Source organism: Balaenoptera borealis (assembly GCF_965194805.1).
Source record: "Balaenoptera borealis genome assembly, chromosome: 8".
Lineage (NCBI taxonomy): Eukaryota > Metazoa > Chordata > Mammalia > Artiodactyla > Balaenopteridae > Balaenoptera > Balaenoptera borealis.
In genome coordinates, this window is record NC_138865.1 from 108063885 (window position 1) to 108089766 (window position 25882).

The 25882-nt window shown below is 45.3% G+C and overlaps 1 long non-coding RNA gene across 2 annotated transcripts in view; it reads left to right on the plus strand.

The window, feature by feature from the left end:
* LOC309633439 overlaps window positions 1-25882 on the plus strand; it is a 147611-nt gene that overhangs the window by 112333 nt on the left and 9396 nt on the right. The window contains exon 5 of one of the 2 annotated variants that reach the window (XR_014247519.1): window positions 579-16517. The exons of the other annotated variant lie outside the window; for it this stretch is intronic. This is a non-coding gene — a long non-coding RNA (uncharacterized lncRNA). Of the gene's footprint in view, window positions 1-578; window positions 16518-25882 lie in introns of those variants that run through there. 2 annotated transcript variants of the gene reach the window in all.

The following is a 25882-nucleotide window of genomic DNA, read 5'->3' on the forward strand; positions in this document are numbered from 1 at the left end:
GTACCAGTAGGTGGTAAAAGCCCATGTTGTGTAGTGTGACCCTTCCAGTAGACTTCCAGGCCATCCGTAAAATCTATTGACCTTACTGCATGCTTTATGAATGCGTATTTCTCAGGGAATCCTGCGAAGAGGCAACCCCAATATGAAACCAGGAGCTCGGGAATCAGAGAGGTCCTAGGAAAATAAGTGTACTTTTGGAAGTAAGACTAAAAAGCGAGTCTCACATTATGAAAGTAAGTAAGTTTGCTGGTCCGCCAGTGTGATGGGTTTGGAGATGCATGGCCTGGATGTGCCTTCAGGGAAGGACTTATTGCCTCAGCTGCTGGGACAGCCCCTGCAGGGACAGTCCCAGCTGTGGAGTCCACTGGTCCAAGGCCACGCCCTGCCTGGGAGGCTAACATCTGAGGACTGATTGAGTCAGGAGTATAAAGGCCAAACTGTCTGGGTCCAGGTGGGACAACTCTGAGAGCTCTTTTAGCTGCAGAACTGGCCAGGGCTCAGCTGAGGCTGCCACTGGGGCTGCTCCATAGCTCAGTCTCTCTCTCTGCCCGGTCCTTCTTCCTTCCCTGGCCTTATAGGATGTCCCAACAAACATCCCACACGCTAAACTCTGTCTCAGAATCTGCTTCCTGGAGAAACTGACCTCCACACCCGGAAGACCTTTGGACTCCCACTGGCTGTGGAATTGGTGAGACTTTAGGCAAATTATAACTATACCTCTCAATATTTATAACTATGAGGTAGATATTATTATGTCCCCCATTTTGCAAGTGGGAAAACTGAGACTCTGAGAGGTTATCTAGCTCACCTGCAGTGACACTGTTGGTAAATATAAGGCCACGATCTGATGTTAGATCCGACCAAGTAGTAACAACGCGTTGACACATAATAATAAAAGAGCCCTCTTCTTTGTTCTCTTTTCCATCAAATCTAGACTCAGAACTCATCCTGTCCTCTCATTCCACAACACGTGATTTTTTTGTTTGTTTTGCTTTGTTTTTTCCATTTTCTGCGGTTCTCATTATAGCCTACCTCCCGTCACGAATATTTATTCACAGTCTGTGTCCCATAATGAACCATGTTCTTTTTGAGGACAAGAGCTATGTTTGATTCATCTATATATGCCTACAGACCAAAAAAAAAAAACCTAGATAAATGGGAATCAAATTAAAGTAATTCTACATCGATTTATCTCTAATTATGGAATGAAAGCCTTTGTTCTACTATAAAAGAATCAGGGGTGTAGGCAGTTATTTCTGTTGGGTGATGGGGTTCTGGGAGACCCCACTGATACTTTTGAAATCAGCCCCTTTTGCCTTTGCCTGTGGCTGTCCCTTATTGTAAAGTCGAGAGGATGAAGATAGCAAGTGCGTTCTTTAGGCCTTGGAAAATTAAGACCCAAGGGGGGTTAAAAAAACAAAACAAAACAAAAAAACAAAGAGACAAAAGCAAATATTAGGAATTTGACAACAAAAATTTAAATTAAGACATTAAATGGAGGAAAAAAAATTGAATGGCGTAGGAGTTCCTGCCAGTAGTTTCCAGAGCTGTAAAATGAAATCTCTCGCTCTCATTCCTCGGCAAACAATTCCAAGTGTAAATGTATTTTTGGCACAAATGGCTCTGTCCTAAGATTCTTGATTATAATTATAATAATGGGTTTCTGAAAGCCTGCAAGTGGTTCTGGGAATGATAATAAGGGTTGAGAAGAGACATGTTGTTTATGTGGTGAGTGTTTGTGGAATATTAAATGAGGGTGGGGAGAAAAGCTCATGGTATACTTTCCACAAACTTTAAAATATACAATTGCACCCAAGCAACCCATCACCACCTCCCTCTCCAGGCACATACACACCATCAATTCCATTACCCTGCAAATCGGGGACCACGGCAGAGCCGGGGGAGCAGGCAGGCTTGCATTTTTCCTTGTGGAGTTGCTCATCTCTTAGAACTAGCTGTCACATGGGCAAGAGGAGCAGCCTGAGTCTAAGAGATGCTGGTCCCAGCCCCAGTCCCTTCCCTCACCTGCTGTCAGTCCTGGCAGGTTATTCAGAGTCTTGGGCCTCTTGCCTTCAGACACAATGTGGAACTAATGGTCCTTCCCTCTTCTGAAATCTCACAGCCTTGGTGTGGATTGCTTATATGACATCCAAACTGCTTCCTCTGCCTTTGTGAGCTCCTTGAGAACATGGAACCTGCCTGATCCGTTATTGGTGTTGTTAACTGTGGCAAAACAGGAAATTTAATATTTTAAATTAAATTTAACAGAAAATTTAATATTTTAACCATTTTAAAGTGTGCAGTTCAGTGGCGTTAATCAGGATGTTGTGCGACCATCACTACCATCTAGTTGCAGAACTTTTTCATCACCCCAGAAGGAAACCCGTACCCATTAAGCAGTCACTCTTCGTTCCTCTTCCCTCCAGCCCCGGGCAGGATCACTCCTTTTTTAAACTTTACAGTGTCTCCTCCTGTCTTGAACATAACAGGTCCTGATTAATCTTTAAAATTCAATAATTTCCCATTTCACTAATCATTAATATCTGCTCTGCCTACTTCAATGGTTATTAGTCTAGGATGATCGCTGTAAATTATTTTACATAGTAATAGTGAGGATCATGATAATGATAATTGCCATTTATTGAGTGTTTACTGTGTGTAGATATTGGATATTTCATGTAAGTGAAATCAGACAGTATTCGTCATTTTCTATCTGGCTTCTTTCACTTAGCATAATGTTTTCAAGGTTCATACATGTTGTAGCAATTATCAGATTTTATTCCTAGTTACAGCTGAATAATAGTACATGTGTAGACCATATTTTGTTTATTCATTGACCCTTTCTTGGACATTTGGGTTGTTTCCTTGTTTTGGCTATTATGAATAATGCTGCTGTGGATATTAGTGTACAGGTTTTGGTGTGAACATATGTTTTCACTTCTCTTGAGTGTATACCTAGGAGTGGAATTGCTGGATCATATGGTAATTCTCTGTGTAGTTTTTTAAGGAACTGCCAAACCGTTTTCCACAGTGGTTGCACCATTTACATTCTCACCAGCAAAGTGTAAGTGTTCCGATTTCTCCACATCCTCACCAACACTTGTTATTTTCTGGGGTTTTGTTTGTTTGTTTATTTGTTTGTTCATTATAGCCATCTGAGTAGATAAAAAGTGATGCCTCATTGTGGTTTTGATTTGCATTTCCCCAATGACTAATGAAGTTAAGCATCTTTTTATGTCCTTATTGGCCACTTGTATAGCTTCTGTAGAGAAATGTCTGTTCAAGTTCTTTGCCTCTTTAAAACTTTCTTTTGTCTTTTTGTTGTTGAGTTTGAGGAGTTCTTTATATATTCCGAACATTAAATTCTTATCAGATATATGATTTCAACTATTTCCCCCCATCCCTTTTTAAAAACTAATAACAGCTAGCTTATCCATAATCTCAATAGTCTACAAAACGATTTCACTTACTCAGCTTTCTTTGAATTTTGTAACAATTTGGGTGGATGAGTTTGCCCCAACGCTACAGATGAGAAATTGAAATTCACAGAAGTGAAGATTACTCAGCTGGGTCCGTCTACTGCTTCAGTTGTCTCCTGGTGATCAGTGGGTAGTTGTGGGTCACTGGGAACCGCATGGCTTCACCCGGGACTCTGGTGCCCATTCTATGGAACACTCAAATGCTTTGCCTCTGGAAGCCCATTCTGATTGGAAGATGCCCCAGAGAGAAAAACTCTCCACAAACACAGTCTTAGGGCACAAGGTGCCAGCTCCCTCATTCCCACAGGCACTTCCTGTCAGTAACCCTCAATTCCTTTGTCATCTAAACCCTGCTCCTAGGAGGCATTGTATTTTTATTCAGCAACCTATTCTCTCACCCACACCATTTCTGTCCATTAACAGCACAAAGCTACAAATATGCAATAACAGACTTTACATTTCAAAATCAGCTCCAACTCAGTACCATGATATGATTAAAAAGCAACCATTTATGACTCATCACCAAGCCATACTTTCTCACACATGCTTTATGTTCAACGATACACAGGAATAAATGCACATCAGTAGATCATAATGCCACTGACTGAGTCCTCAATGGCTACATGTACTGTGCTAAGCATTTTCCATTCAACATCTCATTTAATCTTCTCTTTGCCTATGTCATCGTCCCCAGGTGACTGTAGGTTTCCTGAGGGCAAGATTGGAAGCCGACGCCACACGGAACCTGGCACATAGTAAACACTCGTAGTAAAGATGTATTCCAGAGTAGCTGACACGAAATAAACACCTACTATGTTCCAGATTCTTTTAACCAACTCATGGGCTGTCTCACAGGCTTTGAGATGAGTATTACTATTTTGGTTTTCCAGAAGAAGAAACCAGACTCTGAGAACTTACCCAGTTTTCCCCAGCTAGTAAATTTTAAAAAGCCAAATACTACCCACATTCTCAAGCTCTGAAAGCAGAGTTCTTTCCACTATACCACGAATGAATGAAATAAAAAAAAAGTATAGAGTCTAGTTTGCCACCTCACTGTGCTTCCCTCTAGTTCATAAATCAGACTAACACTCCAGGAGAAAGTAACTGAATCTCTGGTGATAAGCAAAAATCATTGCCATCAGGGGTCACAGGAAGGAAAGCGGGTCTGATGGGTAGAAAGAGTTTTATGAAGAAAACGAAGAATGGACTCAGGTGTCAAAGGCCTGGTCGGATTTAAATGGTGAACTGGACAGAGAGTAGTCTCATGAGTAAAGACGCAGAGACGGGAAGGGCAAGGCAGGCACAAAAGTGGAGAGCAGCCTAAGCGGAAGACAGGATTGCAGGCATGGGGGATAGAATTGCAGGGGCGCCCGAACGCCAGCGAGCAGAAAGGAGCCACTGCAGGTCCTGAGCTCAGCAAAGCCATAATGGAAAGCATGTTTAAAAAGATGACTCTGCACACAGAACACAGAAGGAATTTGTAAAGGGGAACCCGGCACTCTCAGTGGGCTTGATACGTACTAGGCACTTAATAAGTGTATAACTGAGTGACTGGATGTATAAATAGGCAAATAAACCTATGGATGAGGGAGATGCTGGTAGCTGGGGTACCACCGGATACCACAAGCCGTGAGACCTGGGCTGAGTGCTGCTGGGAAAGACTTGGCAAGACTTACAAGTGCACTGGGTGAAGTGGGTAATGAGAAAAGAAAATGCCAAGACCTTCTTCCTTTCCCTTTCAGCCTTCTTGTGTTTTACAACAGCCCAGGGAGTCTGAATGAGTTTTTCCCTGGCAGCAGTGAAAACCGGGGCAAGAAGCATGAAGGACGTCTCTCCTAAAGCAACATGTTGATTAACAAAGAGACTGCACGCCTATGACACACTTTGTTGTTACTTTTCTGCCAGAGATAGAAATCACGCAGGATGTCGAAGTGTGTATTCCGGAAGGGTGTTATAGAACAATAACCCCATCAATAGCAACTAAAATAAGATGTGAGAGATACAAGGCTCCAAAAAATGTCAGCGGCGGCTCTTTGATGAATGCTTTGTTTGTTGATGCATTTGCATGAACTGCACTGAACATGACCTCAGAGAATGGAGCCGAAACTTCCTCTCTCCTGCATTTAGATTTTTAATGGTGCAAAAATTTGATCATTCAGCGACTCTCGGGACACAAAATCTGATCCTGGTCTTCCTAGTGAATGCAGGCCTTTTTTTACCCTCTGGGCCTCTAGCTCACAGCTTAAACAAGATAATGTTTTGAAATACCTAGCACACATGAGACACTCCAAATCGTAGGCCTGTTCAGACTGGTTTCCCTCGCCCCTAACATGCAAACCGACTCTTGTTCTTCTCAGCTCCCACCTCCTGTCTGCAAAACTGAGATGCTGTCCATGAAACACACACAGTCCTGAGACTGGGAAGCTGCCGTCTGTTCATCAGCTTTCCTGATGCTGCCTACCTCTATTTATCCATCCAAACATCCATTCTTTCTTTCTTCTCTCCCCGCATCCTTCCATCCTTCCCTTGCATACGTATAAAGTGTCTTTCTGGTACCATCCACTGTACTTGAACTGGTGATACAGCCGTTACCAAGACAGGCAGGGCACATGGCCGCCCTGTGTGCCACCTCCCTCTCCCATTCCCCCATGCCCGCTATTAACTGTCCTCTGTCTGGAAGCCTGTTCTTCCTCCAATAACCTCCAGCCTCAGCAGCCTTAATGATGCCTGACTTTGTCTCAGACTAGATGATGGATTGGGAAGAGCATATACCACTTAGTAGCTGTGACTTTGAGTGAAGTTGTTTTCCTTCTTTAGGTCTCCATCTCCTCCTTGTTAAACAAGGATAAAGATAGTAAATATCTCAGATACTGCAGAGAAAGTAATGAGTGCCTGGTGCAGGGTGGCTATCAGTAATTGGTTACTATCAGTATCAACATCATCATCTGTAAAATGAGAACGCTGGTAGTTTCCTCTTCCTATGATCTCTGTGCTCACAAAATTTCAACAGCTGCCCATTGCTATGAGTATAATAATCCAAATCCTGACAATGGCCTGTGAAATTTGCAGGATCCCACATCTGTCTGCCTCTCCAGCATCAGCTCGCATCACACCTCCCCTTGTTCCTGCAGCTCTGTCACAATGACCTGATTTCCTTCCATTGTATCAGTTGTAGAGTCATCAGGGCTGCTTACCAAGTATTTCTGGTCCTGCTTCTTCACAGCAACTTGCAAACTTCCCAATAAAGGCAGCTCCATCAGCCTGGGCATGATTTGAAACAGAACTCCTATGCTAACCAATGATGGACATGTAGCACAAGTAAGAAATAAATCTTCATTACTTTCAGCTTCTAATATTTGGGGGCTCTTTGTTACTGAAGCAAACACTAGCCTTATCTGACTAATACACTAACCATCCTCCCTCCAGCCACAGGGTCTTTACTCAAGCTGGTGCCTCTTCCCAGAAGCTTCTTCCTTCTCCATTTAAATATCTCTTTCAGAGCTCAAAGCTCAAGCATTTCTTCTTCATGGAAGTGTTCCTTAATTATGCCATTCTTTCCTATCAGAGGCTCTCATTTTATCAAATGTCTCTCCTTTATAGCTCTTCTCAAAGTGGCAATTTTACCTTTGTTTATTTGATGATTTTATTAATTTCCATCTCTCCCACCAGACTGTAAATTCCATGAGAGGAGGGTCCAGATCTGCTATCCTTAGTACATATCACAATGTCTGGCACATTGTAGGCCCCAAATTGTTATTTGTTGGATGATAGAAAGATGAAAGGAAGGAAGGAAGGAAGGAAGAAAGGAAAGGAAGGAAGGAAGGAAGAAAGGAAGGAAGGAAGGAAGGATAAATGACTAGGACAAATGGTCTTTGCCCTTAGTTTGTAAGCCGGCCCTATCCTGCTTAACTGTAGTTAAGTTGGCTATAACATGAGTTTTTGATGCAGGAGGAATTGGGACACTTTGTCTCCTTTATGTCAATTGCCCTTGAAAAAAAGCATAGAAGTTGACAGAGTCCAGGCTTGTCAGACCTTGTCAGATGTCTGTCTGGCCAACACCTGCAGGCACTCAGCTCAGCTCCTCTCACCTTGTGCCTGTGGGGGGGGGGGGCCCTGCAGAGCCCCGCAGCCACATCGTCCCCACCAGAGTCAGCCTAGTCTCCAGGTGCCTCAGTGTCCCCAGATGCTACAGCCTGGCATCGATGTGTTCTTTCCCTTTGTTAACACAAGTGTTCACCTCTCCAGAAATCAGATTTACAGAACACAGTGCATTTCAGAAGCCTGGGGACACCTCTGGGGCCTTGCAGTTCAATGGAGCTCATTATGGAAATCAGCTAAATGCTGAGGAGAGAGATAAGTCCAACTATTTACCAACCCCTCCACCAGAGACATACAGCCTACACTAATGGGAGCTCATCTGTGGCCTCACTCAGTCACTCAACCCTCTTTATCCGCTACTGTGACTAATCTGCAGAGAGAGGTGCATGTTTGCATGAAAGAGCTCACCAAGGGGCTCTGGGTGCTCGGTGAAGGGGGACAGGAACAGGCAAAGGGGGACCAAGCCCTGGGCCTCCGAGCCAGCCAGGCCCGGCTCCCCTTACCCATCAGAATAGAAGCTGCCCCCTGCATCCCTGGGCAGTAGATTCCCTGGCCGGCCAAGTTTTCAAAGACCAGCAGAGATAACAATGACATTCCAACTGACAGCCCACTGGGAAGAAAACACTTTAGAGCTTACAAGGCACTTTCACTTTCATTTACTTGTTTGAGCCTCACAACATTTTACCAGCTAGGTGTATTGCTAACACCTCCATTTACCAGCTGAGGAAACAGGCTCAGGGAGTAAGGAGGCTTGCTTGGATTATAACTGGTGAATTCTGATTTTCTCTGTCCAAATACAGTGTGCTTTCTACGTCACTAAATCTCCTTCAATGGGGGTTATTGGAATTTCACTACTGGGGTCCAGGGTATCCTTGAATTTCTGGAACTTTCATGCAAATTTGGTTTGCATGAACAAGTGTCAAGTGTGGGTATTTTTTTTTTTTTCTAGGTAACAAATTCAACATTTTTACAACCCTCTCAGGTGAACTGAAATCCCTAAGAAGTTAAAAAAACCCACTGGGGTACGGCTCCCCCTAATGGCCTGGGGGACTTACATAGTGTTCCAAGGAGATCCATAGGCTGGCCATCTTTGCCCATCCATCCATTTTTCCCAAGGAAAAAATGTATAAATTGAGCGACACTTGGTCTCCGAGCTCCATGTTTTCTCATTCCTTGCCATTGCCCTCTAATGATGGTCTATGCGATGCCCAGCCGTAGACCAGCCCTCTGCAGCCAGGAGGTCTGTGCTCTGGTCGTAGCTGCAGGGAACCCCCTCCCACTGCAGACCATAGGAGTCCATGATCAGCAACCAGACCTCAAAGTAAAAGGCTTCCTCCTGTGCAGGGCAGGGCCGGGGGAGGCAGGGAGATGAGTTTTACAAGTATGGTGTCTGATTCTGTCTTCAACCATCTGGATGGTTTTTGCATTAACTTTGGTTTTTTAAAAAAATATATTGAATTAAACATGACTTGTCTTAATTACTGAGTTGTTGGGTGTCCCCATAATTTTGCTTCTGGGGTGAGTGCCTCACTTGCCTCACCCTCGTCTAGAGTCTAGAAGATGCCGCATCATTTCCAAGAGTCCAGCCTTGTTCTAGACTGTTAAGTCCATTGTGCTCACAGTCTCATATATGTCACCCGGAGGACCTTGGACAACCCCTAGCTCAACCCTCACGTAATTCTACAGCACAGTGTGTGGATTATACAGGATGGGTGTTGGGATGAGACCAACACAGTTTTGAATCGTGGCTCTCCTAAGAAACCTTGAAGGAACTCACTTCGCTTTTCTGAGCCTCTGTTTTCTTATATGTAAGACAGGGATAAGACAAATATCCACAGATAGTATGATCTCCAGACCGTGGAAATAATCCAGGCAGCCATCCAGGGTCTAAATGAGAACCAGACATGTGTCTGAAGGTCCCCATTGCTCTGCTTGAATTTGGATAGGAGGCTGAGCCGTGAGGATGAGTCAGGACTCCCTACCAGAGGACCCACAGCCTGCCCGTCAATCCATGGCTTTGGAGACATACAGCCCTGGGTTTGAGTCTTGGCACTCTCCCACTTACTTGCTATGAGACCCAGGACAACCATTTCAACCTCTCTGAGCTTCAGTGTTTGTGTTTGTAAATGAAAAGAATGTTTACCATTAACGTTGTCGTGAGGATGAAGCAAGTTCAAAGCACTTGCTCCTGGCTGGATCGGTCTGCTCAGGCTGCTGGAACAAGATACCACAGACCGGCGGGTTTAAGCAACAGAAATTTATTTCCCACGGTTCTGGAAGCTGGAGGTCTGAGATCAGGGCACCAGCAGGATCGGGCCCTGGTGAGAATTTTCTTCCTGGCTTGCAGATGGCCACCTTCTCCCTTCTGTCCTCACATGGCAGGGAGAGAGTGAACTCTGCCCTCTCTTTTTATAAGGACACTAATCCTATCAGATCAGGACCCCATTCTTCCCGCCTCACTTAACCTTAATGACTTCCTTAGAGGCCCCACCTCCAAATACAGCTGCACCGGGGGTCAGAGCTTCAACATGTGAATTTTGGTGACACTTGGTCACCAAACATTCAGTCCATAACACTGACATACAGTTTAGTATTCAATAAATATGAAGATAAAAATAAAAGTATTATTAAAGGTGAAGAAACTGAGGCAGGAAGAAAGGCATGCCCAAGAGCACCCAGCATGTTGGCAGCAGAGCTGAACCTCATACCGAAGTCTCCAGGCTGAGTCCAGTGGACACAGGTTTCATGGAGCTGATCCCCGCTGTTTCCCACAAGGTAGGCTCAGAGATTGGAAGTGTTTGAGCTGCAGGAAAACTAGAGCCCAATTCTTGAATATGGTGGTACCAGGTGACGCCAGGTAACCTCAACTCAGGAATTAGCCCTCTTGCCCCTTCTCCCATCAGAGGAGGCCCCAGCCATGCTGAGACTTCCTACCAGTCTTGGAGTGAGGCATCTGACCACGGGCTGGCCGCGTGGCCATGTCTGTGTGTGTGTGTGCGTGGGCTGTGTGTCTGACCCGAGGATGGTTATAAACTGCCTCTTACCAGGGCCTTTACAGCAGACTCCTGCATTTCCCAGAATAATCTCGCTCATTACGATGCCGGCAGACTTTTCAAGCCAGCTCATTTTTCTTCCCTTTGTCTCAAATTCCAATACCCTGCCCTTTTCACGAGATTTCCGAGAGTGCAGTTCACAGTGCCCATTTGGCAGGGGCGGGGGCCGGGGGGTGGAAGTGTCCCCAGAGGGTGAACAGTATCTCAGCCTTAGTTTAAAAAAAAAGAAAAAAAAAGATGAAGGAAAGAGCTTTGTCTGCTAAATCTCCCCATTTTGGAATCAAATGTTATTTAAAATTCCGGACAAATTCTCGGCTCTCTTGCTGACAAATTCCACCCAAGCACAGAGGAGAGGCGAGAAGAGATGAGAGAGTCGATGTGTGAGGTGCCTAAGTGTTCGTCATTAAATGGCCATTAAGTGAGCACCTACTGTGTGCTGCGTCCTGGGCTAGGTGCCAGGGATTCCAGGACAAGCAAAACAGATACTATGTCACCCCTGGAGCTTAAAGTCTAGTGAAGGAGATAGACATGACCAAATAAACACCCACATTCATAATTATAATCTGGAGCATCTGTTCCAGAGGAAAAGTATATGGGACTAGGAAAGCCTGTAACTAGGACTTGACCCAGTTAGGGTCAGGGAGACTTCCGAAGAGGGGGCATTAGCTCTGGGACCTGAAGGATGATGAATAGGGGTCAGCCAGGTGAGGAGGGAGGAAAAGTCCTCCAGGTTAAAGGAACAGCATGAGCAAAGCCCCGGGGCCAGAGGGAGCACCAGTGTTTTAAGAGCTGGCAGGACATCAGGGTTCCTGGATGGCCAGAGAATGACTGGGAAGGGAGAGCGCCTGGTGATGCAGGCAGAGTAAGGTCATGCAGGGTCTTGCAGCCACGGTAAGGCTCTTGGTTTTTATTCTCAGGACAAGGGAGCTACCAAAGGGTTTTAAGAGGAAGGGTGACAAATAAGTTTTGTGGTTTGTAAGTTACTCTGGCCACTGAGCAGGGAATAGGCTGGATCAAAGTAGGGGAGGAAAGAGGGGGCCGGACAAGAGAAGATGGCGTCTTGGGCCCCAGTGGAGGTGGTGGTAGCAATAGAGAGAAGTGACAGATTCTAGGGAATTTCTCCGATGATGTCATTAGTACGATTGCAAAAATGGACGCAAATTCTTCCCCTCCCTGTATCCAAGGCACTGGTAGTCCCTTGCCACATGGATGCTGAGTTTGGCCATAAGACTCTCTTTGGCCAAAGGACAACAGCAGACTTGATGCAACAGAGATTTAAACAGCGTCTGCACGTTGGAGCTTGCTCTTTCTTGCCGCCTTGGAGACCACGTGATCCCTAGAAGCCGGGCTAGCCTGCTGGAGGATGAGAGACGTTTGGAGCAGTCACCTCTACTCCCAGGGAACATCCTGCAAATTGTCAGACACGTGTGGTGCCATACTGGATCATCCAGCTGCCAACCAACCAGCCAGCTGGTCGCAGATGTATAAGCAAGCTCAGCAGAGGTCAGCTGAGCATGCGTAGACCAGAACTGCCCAGCCAACCCAGAGAATTGTGAGCTAAATAAATGGGTGTCATTTTAAGTCATTAACTTTTGGAGGTGGTTTGGCTAACAGATATACGGATGTTTATGTCTGCTTTCTCTCAACAGACCATAAGCTTAAGAGCAGGGCCTCAGTGGTCTTGTTTGCCACCACTGTATCCTCAGTGCCTAGAAGAGTGTCAGGCAAATAGTAGACACTCAATGAACATGTACTGAATAAGTGGATGAATATATGAATGAATGAATGTCATCTATTCGGTTCCCCTGGGAAAGACATTCTGTACCAGCCCCATTAGCAGTTGAGAGGCAGACACTTCTGGGTGGAAATCAAATCCATATTCACCTTCACAGGTAGCTTCCATGTGCTAGGTTGGAATAATATTAAATACTGAGGACAAAGGGGGAACAGGTTTATTCTCTAGCCTAGAATGAGTTCACTGCCTGGTCGATGAGATGGACACGGAAACTAGCAACAGCCTCTCCAGCTTCTTGTGCATTTACTATGTTCCAGGCACTTTAAACAGAGTGTTTCTTTAATCCTCATAAAACCAAAGGAGGAAGACACTACTAGTGTCCCCTTTACATGGATGAGAAAACTGAGGCACAGAGCAGTTAAATGTCTCATCCAGTGAGAGAGAACCAGACTCACACCCGGCTTAACCACTTCGCTCTAAGTGGGATATTGATACCGCAGAGTTGTACAAAGGAGGTATTCATTCTGCCTGGGGTGGGAAGGCAGGAGCAGCAATGAGTCAGAAGAGGTTGTGCAGATATGTTGACTCTGGAAGGAAGAACAAGAGTTCCCCATGGGAACAGAACCAGAAACGGCCCTCCAGGCTGAGAGCACAGAGTGAACTGAGGCTGGAGATGTGGAGGTGTGTGGTCTGCCTGGGGAGCTATAAAGGGCAGGAATGGCCAGAAAGAGAGGCACGAGGGGGAGGGGTGAGGCCCCTGGGAGGGGTGATGGGTGCCAAAGAAGGCTGGAAGGGGAGGCCACGCCACCTCCTGGGACCCCTCTGCCACCCATCTCCCACTGAGAGCAGCTCTCAGCTGTCACCCTTGTGTCACCCTGGTGGAGCTAAGAACTGGCTTCTGATCCCAGGTTTGATTCCTTACTGTATGATTTTGGGAAATTAGATCACTTGCCCACTCTGGGCCTCAGTTTCCCCCTATAAATGGAAAATGTAGGCAAAATCAAAAGAATTTCTCTGTATTGAGTACCTATCATACACTAGAAGATAGATGTCTCATAGATTTAGTGTGAGGATTACATAGGTTAGTGCATATAAAGTGATTAGCATAGTGCATAGTGCAGAGTAAGTGTTCAATAAACACTAGTCATGACTGTTGTTGGTGTCATTTCAGAGTAACCAGTTCAGTGTAACCCTGTGGGTGAGAGTGGACATCAATGGCCCTAGGCACAACTACCTGGATTTAATCCCGCCTCTGCCACCTTCTTGCTGTGTGACTTTGAGCAAGTTACTTAACCAGTCTGAGCCTCGGTTCGCTTGTCTATAAACTTGGGATCCTAATGGTGTCTCTCTCACTGGGTTGTTGTAAGGATTAAAAGAGATAATCTTACAAAATATTTAACTCCTAGAACCCGGCTGTTATTAGACACCCCATTTTGCAGACAGCAAAGTCAAGGCTCAGAGAGGCAATGAAACTTGCTCCAGGGAACACACCTTATAAATGGTAAGGCTGGGATTTACCTGAGAAAATTCCAATTCCTTATCTTGTGCTCCTAACTGGTGTTTCAGATCCCTCTGAATCACCTTCCAACAGCTAGAATCCAGCTAAGAGCATTATTGCTTCTGACCAAAGTCATTGTAAAACTCCAGAATAAAGAATGACTTCTCCGGAAAAACTTTTAAATCCCCAGAGAGGTCAGAATTAATGTATGTTGCTGATATACAAGCTTACCACACTTCCAAGTTGGTTTTATGAGGGGAAGCTCTAAACTTCTATGATTCGAAGGTGGTAAATGGTAATGACAAGGTATTAAACTTTGTCGGGGAGTGACTGCCTCAAATCCTCTCTGGAATGAGGTGATGCGTAAATAAATGAATGCCTAAGGAAGGGTGCAGGGGACAGCCTTGGTCTGGGAGGGAGAGCTGGTCCCCACCCCAGCTCCATTACCACCCCGCCCTGTGACTTGAGCAGGACACTTAACCTTCTCTGCACTCACATTTCCCTATCAATACAGTGACCCAAAATCTATGATTCTAACAGGAACACTTCTGAGAGTGAAAGGGGATGCTAATAATAATCACACCAGGACCACAGATGTAAACTTTGTCCTGGTAACTCTGAGATCTGGATGCCCTGCCTACACCAAATATTTGTAAAAGCTTTTCCTACTCTGATTTTTTTGGACAAAATCTGTTCCTGAGACCTGATCCTGTTCGGGTATTAGAAATGCTGGGACCCCACGGGAGAACCTATTCAATGAAATGCAGTGGGTCAGGGAGAAATCTGGGCTGCATCTGTTTGAGAGGGAAGCAGGATCATGATAGATCAATAAAAACAAAAGAGGATGAAATATTACAGGGTAGCTCCCTGAATCTCCATGGTGCTCTCATGAGCTGATCCTGAGGCAAACCTGCCATTTCTCTCCATCCATCAGGCAAACAAAACAGAACAAAAGGTGAAATCCCCATAGCAGAGTAGGAATACACATCCTTGCCCTCTCACTGTCCCAAGTCTGAAGTGTCCTGACATAGCTAACCTCATTATCTTTGATGCCCTATATCTTCCAGACTTTTCTTGACCCTCTGGTCTATTAGACATGACTTGGATCCTAATCCTGAGTTCCCCAGATTGGCAGTCTATGCAGGCCAAGTTGATGAGATAATGACTCAGCTGTCTGCTTGGCTCTTAGGATCTGGTTGCGGGGAAAATCCTGGAAAGATCTATTTCCAAACATACCCACCATCTGTTTAACTTGAACGTGAGCTGCTTGCTGAGAAGTCAGTGGTTCTACCTGGTGACTCTAATTATCAGAACAGTCTGGAGCTTGGTCACCTCAGAGGACTCTTTTGGAGATTTCTTCTCCTCGATTATGGTACAGGAAGCCTCTTGGACTTGGCACTAACTCGGAAGAATGAGGAGCTCTCAACCAGAAACACTTCATCTCTTGCTAGGCTTCTGCTCCGGATTTGATGGAATCATTCTTTAATATAGCTGCATTTCTACCCCACATCAGAGATGATTGAAGGCAGGGGAAAATATTCCTATGAGAAATGAGGGTTTTCAGTCAAGCAAACAGAAATCTGAAGGGTGATTTGATTAGAGTAGCAGCTTGGCTGGCAGATGAAGCAATGAACTCCCAGACTCCAAGAGATGCTGGGGAAGGTACCAAACCTCTCAGTCTCTCTCTCCTGAACCATCTCCTTAGACTTCTGGGTGGCTCAATGGGATAAAGGGTACCAAGTGCTCAGAAACTCCAAAGTGCTGGTTCTTATGTAAATGATGAGTATCTTTTAGGGTGTGAAGTGTTTTTAAAGAGAAGCTTGCCGCTGATCAATTACTGTCTTCGCTCATACAGGAGTGACAAGGAGTGACAAATTCCACATTCTGAATACATTGATAGTTTTAGATTGCATTTCTTTACAGTATGGAATCATCCTGCAGCAATTCTGCTTCCCTCAAAAGGAGGGCTGGTCCCTAGGGGTCAGGGGCAGACGAAGGCTCAAACCTCTGCTGGGGGACCCAATGAAGAGGAAGTAGAGTGTGGAAGGGAAAGTCAAGGTCTTAGTGTGTACAACGGGGTTCAGAGCAGAAAGCTGCCATTCATATGCACTTGTGCCATGGACCAAACAAATTTTTGTTTGTTTTTTCTTTTACTTTCTTTAACTGAAAAGGGAGTGATGGTTAATTCTTCTCCCTTGTTCCTTGAGAGTAGAATCTGCACAAAATTCATCTCTTTATGTGATCAGTAAATATTTGATTAATAAAAGCTTTGTTAACTAGAAACCATTATAATCATATGAAGATTTTCCAAATACATTCAGGCCCCTAAAGGCATCCACAACTTTTATTGGGGGTCAATCCTGACCCATGCCCAGCATGAGAGGCCATTCTTATTTTTTTCCTAAATTCGACACTGATGAAGAGTACGTAGGTGCTTCCTTCCCTTCTCCCATTCCTCTCCCCAGGTGCCCAGATGGGTGCCACAGCTGTCGGCACCTCCAGTGATGCAAAAAGACAGGCAGTAAATTCTCTCTCTTTGGTTACTGCCTCTGGGTAAGGACCGACCATCTATGAAGTTATCATGAGTGGCGTCAGCTTGCAGAAGTTACGTTCTCCCTGCAGACATTGGGAGTTTTATACTGCTCTCTCCATCTACCTTTGATCAGCTCCTTCACTCTTTCTCCCCCACCACCCCACCCAGGCTGAGCGTCCTTAGACAAGTCGCTTTGCCTCTCTGAACCTAGCTACCTCTCCTTTAAAATAGGGATCCTAATTCCTGTCCCAGAGTGCTGCTGTGTGGAAAAGAAAAAATAATGTGCGAGAGGTGCCTAGCTTCAGGCATGGTGCATTTTAAAGGCACAATATAGAATATCTGCTATTAATTTCTTCATCAGCAGCTGATGAAAGGGTGGATAGGGGATTAGGTAAGATAATGTATGTAAAGTACTTCACATCATGTCTGGCATCTAACGAGGGCTCTAGAAGTGTTGGCTATCATTAGTGGAGATAAAAACATGTACATTACAAAAATAATAATAATGCAAAGTAGAAATGGATTAAAAAGAATACAAAGAGTTCTCAGCTAGATCAAAGGAGAAAGAGACAGCTGCTTCCAGCTGAGCAAACAGGGTCTGTGTTTCCCTAACTTCCCTGATGGTAAGAATCACTTGGGGATCGTGTTAAATAAAAGTTCATCAGCCATAGCCCATGTCCTATTTCTAGGGAAGGGCTGGAGAATGAGCTGGGGAAGCTGCATGTTTAAAAACACCCCAGAATTTATCATGAAGGAAATTTGGAAAACTCTGGAATGAATGACATCCTAGCTGGGACTTGACAGCTAGGTGACAATAGCAATAGTAATCTCGAGCTTTTTTGTGAACTAGGCATTGTGCTTACGCTTCCCATTAATCATCAGAAACATTCCCACGAGGTAGACAGGTATCACTAGACCCATTTTGCAGATGAGGAAGTTGAGATTCAGGGAGTGGAAAAGACTTAAAGTCACAAACTGGAAAGTGCCAGAGCCCGGATTCAAACGCAAACCTGTCAGTTTCAATGTCTGTATGCTTTTCACTAAGCAACACTCTGGACATTCATAAGGGCCACTCCAGTTGTAGAAACAGCCTGAGCAAAGAACTGGAGGGGGAAAAGCTGATGCTACAGAAGTGGCAATAACATTAGTGTGATAGTAGCTAAAGTATAGAGTAAGTGAAAGGCAGTCATGGAGAGAGGTGGGAAAGGTACCTTGGCCTGTATTGGTTGGGTTCAGATTAAGCTGCAGTTACAAAGAGACCTTCCAAAGTGCAGGGGCTTAAATAAGATCAGAGTTTGTTTCTCTCTCACATGAGTGATCGATGGTGAGTGTCCCAGGGCTGCAGGAATTAAGGGGAGGGGCAGCTCTAATACACGTGGTTATCCCGTGACCCAGGGCGATGGGTTTGCTGTTATCCTCAACATGGAGGCTCCATCCTTAGTCCAAGGAAGCTGCCCCAGATGTTGCCATTTCTGAGCCAGAAGGAAATGGAGAAATGGAGCCCAGGGAAGGCAGGTTTGCCTTGTAGGAATGGCCTGGAATTTACTAGAAATGGGAACGGCACTCACCTTACTTCCACTCACCCTCCATTGGCCTGAACTGAGTCACATGATCACACACCTGCAAGGGAAGCTGGGAAATGTAGTATCTAGCTGGGCAGCCATGTGCTCTACGCTGGGGTCTAATGCCTGAAGATCTGAGGTGGAGCTGATGTAATAATATTAGAAATAAAGTGCACAATAAATGGAATGTTCTTGAATCATCCCGAAAGCATCCCCACCCCTGGTCTTTGGAAAAGTTGTCTTCCACGAAAATGGTCCCTGGTACCAAAAAAGGTTGGGGACTGCTGCTCTACAGAACTTGGCAGGAAGGGTGGTCGAAAAGAAATAATTAAAAGCAAAGAGTGGTGAATGGATACTGGGGGTCTCTGTTACAGGGCATATAGAGTTGGAGCATTCCAAAAGCAGTGCTTTGTCTTTGGCAGAAACTTTCTAAGTGTTTCATCTGTCTTAACTCAGTTAATCCTCACAACCAATTTGAATCCCAGGACTGAAGGCTTGGTCAAAGAATAAGACCTTTAATTGGTATACAACAAGTACTGAGGGTTTTTTAACAAGAGGGTTCTAATCATCTAGTCAAGGGATACATAGCATCAGAGGCAATTGAAGGGACCCAGGACTAGCAGTTGGACGGGTTTGTAAGCCCAGCCCTGTGGCTGCTTCATTCGTTGTCTCTGTGAAGTGAGGGTGCTGGAATGGTTGGTTTCCAAGGTGCCTCTTACTCTACAATTCTATGTCCTTGCTAGAGGCCCTCCTATGAGCCCAGACGTACAGAGGACACTAGAAAGAAGAAAAGATAGAAGTGGAGAGATATGATGGATCCCGCAGGACAACCACAGAACAAGAAAAGTCTATGTCAACAAGACTGGTAGATGCCATTCCCTCTCTATCATTAAAGTGTCCATGAACACCGCCACTACCCTTCTGGCAAGTAGGAAACTTGGGGGGTCATCCTCCATGCCTTCCTCCCCTTCACCACCACCCTCAGTGTCTAATCCAACACTGACAATTTTATCTCCTAAATGTCTGCTGAATCCACCCACTTCTTTCCAGCCCTACCATATGGCCCTAGGTGGAACCTTATCCATCCATCTCTCACCTGGACTACTGCAGTCACCTCCTAGCCAATCTCCATCTTCCCTTCTCTCCCTGCTCCAATCCATTCTCACCAGCAAAAGAGATCCTTTTAAAGCAAATGTAAGCTTGCCATTCCCCTGCTTAAAAACTCTCCAAATGTGTCCCATTGCTCTCAAAAGAAAGACCAAAGTTTTGCAGTGTCTTATAAGGTCCTGCCTGGCCTAAGCCCGCCCACCTCTCCAGCCTTATCTCATTCAACGTGTTACCTCTGCCATAGGCTCCAATCATCCTGGCCCTCTTTATGAATGGGCCACGCCCCCTGTCACCTCATGAAGACTTTTGTAGATGCTGTTTGCTCTTCCTGGAATGATCCTCCACCTCTTCACATACCTACCTTCACATCTCAGCTCAAGTGTTGCTCCTTCAAGGAAATCTTCCCCATCTCCCCACCCCCCAGTCTACATTGCCCTTCCTCTCTTAAATTCTACCAAATTATATTTATTTGTGTGATTATATGATTAATGTTTGCTGTACATTAAACAGTCTCAGCTCCAAAAGTACAGGGACCTTGTTTATCTTACTCACCTTTATCTTTCCAGTGAGTAAATATGGAATGAAAGTATTCATAAGCTAGCATACCTTATTATCCATCATCTGTAGAATACAGTTCTAAACTTCCTATGCTGTCCAAAGCCCAGCTCATTCTCAGTTCCAGCCTCAGAAATATGACCTCAGACATATATATATCCTGACCCAGATCCTTTCCATCCTCACAATGTCTGATCATGTTAAAGACTGTACCCATTTCACAGATAAAGAAAGTAAGACTTAGAGAAAGACAGTGACATTCTCTAGCATCAAGTATGATGTCTATTTTTAATAATCCTTGATATCAGTTTGTTTAGATTTTCTAATATTCTCAACTGACCTTAGGTGGTGTTAGAATGGTAAAAAGAGACAATGAGTGTCTGCATGTGTACAGGGTTTCGAAGAAGTTGGAGTTCAGCCTTAGAGGTCCTGTGAAAGACATGAGCTGTGGAACCAATGTCAAAAATATAGGAAAGAGAAGAATTAAGTTCAAGAGTGGACAATCTACTTATGAAGCTGGAAACCCCATATTCTTGAACATTTGAGTAGTCTCCTGGTGGGAGACAAAACCTCTGAGGATGAACCACATTAAGTTACCTGTACTGGACTGGTCTGGACCCATAAATGCATACACACACATGCATACACAAACACACATGACCTGAATTTGTTCCCACGGGGGTGCTACCCACTTATTCTTACCAAACCACGTTATTTCCCTCTGAACACTGGGAAAGTACAGCGGATGACTAGGAGAACAGTGAATTTTGTACCAAAGATGTATGCATGGAGAAGATCTAATGTTATCAAAGAAAGAAATAAAAGTTTCTAAATCTTTGGATTACACAGTAATTTAAACACAAGGCTTGTTGTGACAAAATGTAGCATGCATAGTTGGTGGGAGGATTTTGTAAATGAAAGGAAGGAGAGAGTGGTAACTCAGGAAAAGCAAGGAGAATGGAAATCGAAGCTCTCCGGTTGGAGCAGGTGGGAAAGAGCTTCAGGAAGTACGTTAAATGGGAAACAGCAGCATGTGTTCAAGTTACCAAAAGGCTCCAGTGCCCCTTGTCACTCAAATTAACCACGCCACCTGTGGTGTCACCTGCCCACCAGCAGAGGTAGGGAACTGTGCACCTCTAACGTCTGGATTTGGGTCCACTGATTTACCCTCAATGAAAAGGAGCCAAGGCAGTTCCATAGAGAAGAGCTTGCACTGAATCTTGAGGAGGCAGAGAAAGTCAAGGTGCGCCGGAGACCTTCTGTTATTTTCAGGAAATGAGATGTCAGGGATGGTGATCAAGAAGACAAAGGTGGCTGGAGAAAGGCTCACCCAGAGGAGGGGCTCTAGCTTGAACCAGCTGAAATATAAAAGAAAGAGCGAAGAGCGTAGTTAACTGAGACAGTATAAGGAGCTGTAGGCCTAGACAGACGACGATGATGATTAATGTTTATTTGCCGGGTCCTGTTCTAAACCCTCCACAAATATTCACTCACTGAGACCACAGAACAACCCCATGAAGTCTGTGTACTGGGATTAAAGCCCAATTTACAGAGAAAGAACTGAGATTCAGGAAAGTTAAGAAATATATTCAAGGTTACGTAGGGACTTCCCTGGTGGTCCAGTGGTAAAGAATCCACCTTCCAATGCAGGGGACGAGGATTTGATCCCTGGTAAGGGAGCTAAGATCCCACATGCCGAGGGGCAACTAAGCCCGTGTGCCACAACTACTGAACCCGCTCGCCGCAAACTACAGAGCTCACGCACCCTGGAGCCTGCAAGCCACAACTAGAAAGAGAAAAAAAGACCCACACACCACAACGAAGAGCCCACGCCACAGCGAAAGATCCCGCGTGCCTAAACAAAGACGCCGCATGCGGCAACTAAGACCCGATGCAGCCAAAAAAAAATAAATAAAATAAATAAATAAATAAAATAAAGGAATATATTCAAGGTTACACAGAGTAACAGAACCAGGATTTGAACCCAAGGAGGCTGATTCTAAACTCTCATTTCTCAATCACCAGCCACGCTGCAGTGTAGTATATACAAAAGGCAATATTAAATGCCTAAAAGAAAGTCCTAAGGCCCACATGGGCCTCCAGTGTCACTTATAGAAACACTGTATATTGATCAACCCAAAGTTACCAATCACAGGTAGTGGAGAGTGGGCACAAGGGCATAACTGGAGAAAGACCTACTGCCCAGTGTTCTTTTGATGGCATATGTTGACTATTCCACGACCATCGAGAAGGGTAAGGGTTTATAGATGGAGGAGGTGGGGCTTAAGAGGGTCGAAAGTGTGCAATGAACTTGCATAGTGACTTTGTGTTGAGTGAGAGGTAAGTTATCCCCTGGATGAGCCTGGAAGTTATAGCCTGGGTGAGCCAGCATAAGGGGGGGCTTCTTAGAATCCTCCTCAGTTCTGACTTCAAGCTGGTTTCACCTGCCAACTCAACAGAACCTTTGTGTCCAGCTTTGGTGGGGCGTGTGGAGGGGGATAGCTCTCTACATCACAGCAGAGTGGGTTTGAACCCTGGCTCCCAAACTCATCAGCTGGTGAGATGTCGGGCAATTCTCTTGACCAAACTGTGCCTCTATTTCTTCATCTGTAAAATGAGGGTAATAACAGAACGACTTCAAGAGGTCGTTTTGAGGATTAAGTTAGATAATACAGGTACATCACTTGGCACTTAATAAAGACTCAATAAAGATAAAAAAACGAGATATAGCTTTTCTCTGTGGACAAGCCCAGATAGACTAATTACTTACGCCATGCAGGAGTTCCTTTGGGAGAAAAGACAAAATGAGGAGGATAGAACTGAAAATTGATGCTTTTGTTAGCTTGTCACAGGCATGTTCATCTTCTCTTAGGAATATGAAGCGGTCAAGTCCACAATTCACATTTGGATTATACCCTAGATTTTATCCGACTTAACCCTTTGAGGTAGGTTCATACCCATTTTATAGGTGAAGAAACTGAGGCTCAGAAATGGGAAACAACATGTCCCAGGTCGCACAGTAGGACAGCACCAGATTGCAGAGCCATAACCCAGGTGTCCTGCTCCCAAGGCCAGAGTTGCCCTGGCCTCTTAGGGGTCCTGGGCCCTTCCTCTTCTCCTTCCTGCTCTCCCCATCCTGTAGCCGGAGAAGATCAGATGAACAAGCCCCATCTCCGCTGTGCTAGGGCTGATTTTCCGCCTTTTATAAGGATGATTATCACAAACATTAGTATCCACAAAAGTGAGAGAGTGTCAAATGACATATTACTTTTCTGTACATGATTGTTTTTTCAATCTGACAGCTTCAAAGTAAATGTTGTATATTGTGTTGATCGGTTGTTGTCGTTGGAGCATGTGTCTGAGAGTTAATTTTAAAACGTAGTTGTTAGCAAAGGGTAAATACACACATAGGTACAGTATAGGTCTCATGTGGTGTTTGTGTCTTAGGGTTGTATATCTCCAAGATATACACATGTGTGCGTGTGTGTGTTGTGCCTTACATGTGTACCTCCATAGTGTGTGTGTATTTATGGAGTGTATGCATGTGTGTATGTGTGTGTGTGCATGGGTGGTGCCTGTGTTTATGCCTGTGCTAAGTGGACCTGCATTTATATGCATACATCTCTAAGTATTACGTGTGACTGTGTGTGTCAGTATGTATTTGTGTATGGTGGTGACTTGTGGAGATGATGTGTGAATGAGCATTGTCTGTAGGAGTGAGTTGTGTGCATGTGCTGTGTGTGTTACGTATGTGTGCCCATCCATTGCATGAGCTGTTGTGTGAGGTGTGTTCTGTACGCCTTTGCCGTATGGGTGTGTCTCAGTGTTGAAGGTGGTGTGTTGTATGCGGACCTGCTGTGTATGCAGCGAGGGTGTGTTCTGGGTAAGAATATATATGTATGTGTATATATATAGTGAGTGTGCGAGCCGCTGTGTGTAGTCTGTGTCCTGCAGGTTAAAATATGGTGTGTCCTGATGTGTTCAGCGTCTGTAGGCTGTGTCCCAGGTGAATGTGTGTGAGTGGTCACACTGCATCTCTGAGTGTCTGGATTGCTTGTGTGCCTGACCTGCGTGTGCTCGAGCACACACGTGTGACTCCCTCCCCGTGCCTCTCTGTCTCCAGGAAAGCTGCACTCTCCCCGCCCCTCTCACCCCGCCCCTCCCCACTCCCTCCCATCCTGGTGCTGGAGTCTGGTTGTTATTAGCTGGTCAGACACTTCTATCTCCTCCAAATATCCTATTGCTCATACTCAGAAATCACAGGAAGGGGCCTCAGAGACGTCGTATATGCTGCATCCTCCACAGGCCAAGAGCACTCCTGTCCCTCTTACCTATTAGTCACTGAAAAGAAAAGCTCACAAGCCAAATAGCTGCTATCTCAGCCGGGTTTAACTGTCTCTGAGCCAGTTTGAGGTTTGCTTCGATGAAGCTCTAAGTCTATTCCACAGGCCCCAGCTGCAACAGGAGGGGCTAGGAGCTTTGAAATACCTACAAACCCCAGCTTCCAACCACTATAAAATCGGATGATTAGACTCAGTCATCGGTCCTCAAGTGGAATGCTATTTGCAGGGTGGGGTGAAGGGGACTGTGCATTATTTTTTTTATGTTTTATTTTTTTTATAAATTTATTTATTTATTTATTTATTTTTGGCTGTGTTGGGTCTTCGTTTCTGTGCGAGGGCTTTCTCTAGTTGCGGCGAGCGGGGGCCACTCTTCAGCGCGGTGCACGGGCCTCTCACTGTTGCGGCCTCTCTTGTTGTGGAGCACAGGCTCCAGACGCGCAGGCTCAGTAGTTATGGCTCACGGGCCCAGTTGCTCTGCGACATGTGGGATCTTCCCAGACCAGGGCTCGAACCCGTGTCCCCTGCATTGGCAGGCAGATTCTCAACCACTGTGCCACCAGGGAAGCCACAACTGTGCATTATTGAATCCGACTCTTCTGTATCTTGCAGGGTGTTTAGCCTGGCCAGCTCTGCCCCTTGATGCCTGACGCCCTTAGTTCTCCGGTCAGTATGTCTGCAAAACGTCCCCCATTTTCAAATTGCCCTTTGGGGAAGGGGCTGCCACCCTCTTGCAAACCACTGAGCTAAACAAACTATGGAAGTGAGAAACCATTGGACTAGAAGGGACTTAAATGACAGCTTTCTGTCATTATCCTGCTGGCACACTCTACCATCTTTATTTCTTCATCCATCCATTCATCTGTTCATTTTTCTGACAAATATGTATCGAGCACCTACTGTGTGCCAGGCAATTTTCGAAGCTTTGGGGATAGACTGGGAGCAGGGCAAGCAAGGCCCCTATTCTTAAGAACGTTATTTTCCAGGAAGGAAAGCAGTCAGCAAACTTAGAAACAGACAAGCACAAAGATGTGGAGTCATAATAAGACCATTGGTAGCAGTGAAACAGGATGATTAGATCATGTGAAGGAGTGGGGCTTCTTTAGATTAAGGGAGAGAGGGAAGTGGAGGCTCCGAGAGGGAATATGTAAGTTGAGGCTTAAAGAATAAAAAGAACCCAGATGAGTAAGGATCCGGCAGGAGACCATTCCATTCTAGGTGGAAGGAATCATAAGTGCTTGGTGTGCTGAAGGATCAGAAAAACAGCCAGGAAGGTGGAAAAGGATGGGGGTGGGCAGTGAGTGGGGGCGGGGAGGGCAGGGGGAAGGGGTAGAGGAAATCGGAAAGAAGACAAAGTCCAGGTCACATACTGCCTTCGGGATGGGGCTAAAATTTAGATGCTATTCTAAGGGCAATGAGCAACCACGGTAGGGTTTTTACAAAGTAAGCTATGAACAGAATGGATGGATGCACGTTCTATGTGCATTATCCTACCCAACAATATTCTGAAGGAGGTAGTATTATTACTCTGATCTTGCAGATGAAATGAAAGGTTTTAGAGAGGTTGGGTATCTTGTTCGAGCTCATACATCCCGGAACCCAGTTTCTAACCCCAGCAGTCTGACCCCGGAGTCTGCAGGCTTAATCAAATCTAGGAATCCTATTGTCAAAGGTCCCAGAACTTCTTTGGATTCTGAGTCACCATCCAGTTTGGGCTTCTGTGAGTTCTAGTTTTTCCTATTCTTGGATTCCCCCAGTAGGGGGGTGTCCATCCCTCTTTACTGCAACATGTTCACCCAGACAATAAACCTGTCTCCCCTGAGGTAGCCTCAGGGAGTGTCTGTGTCTTTGCCTCCTACATGGTAAACCAGGAAAGTGACAGGGCAGGGGTCAGACAGAGGGCACCTGATGGGAACCCACTG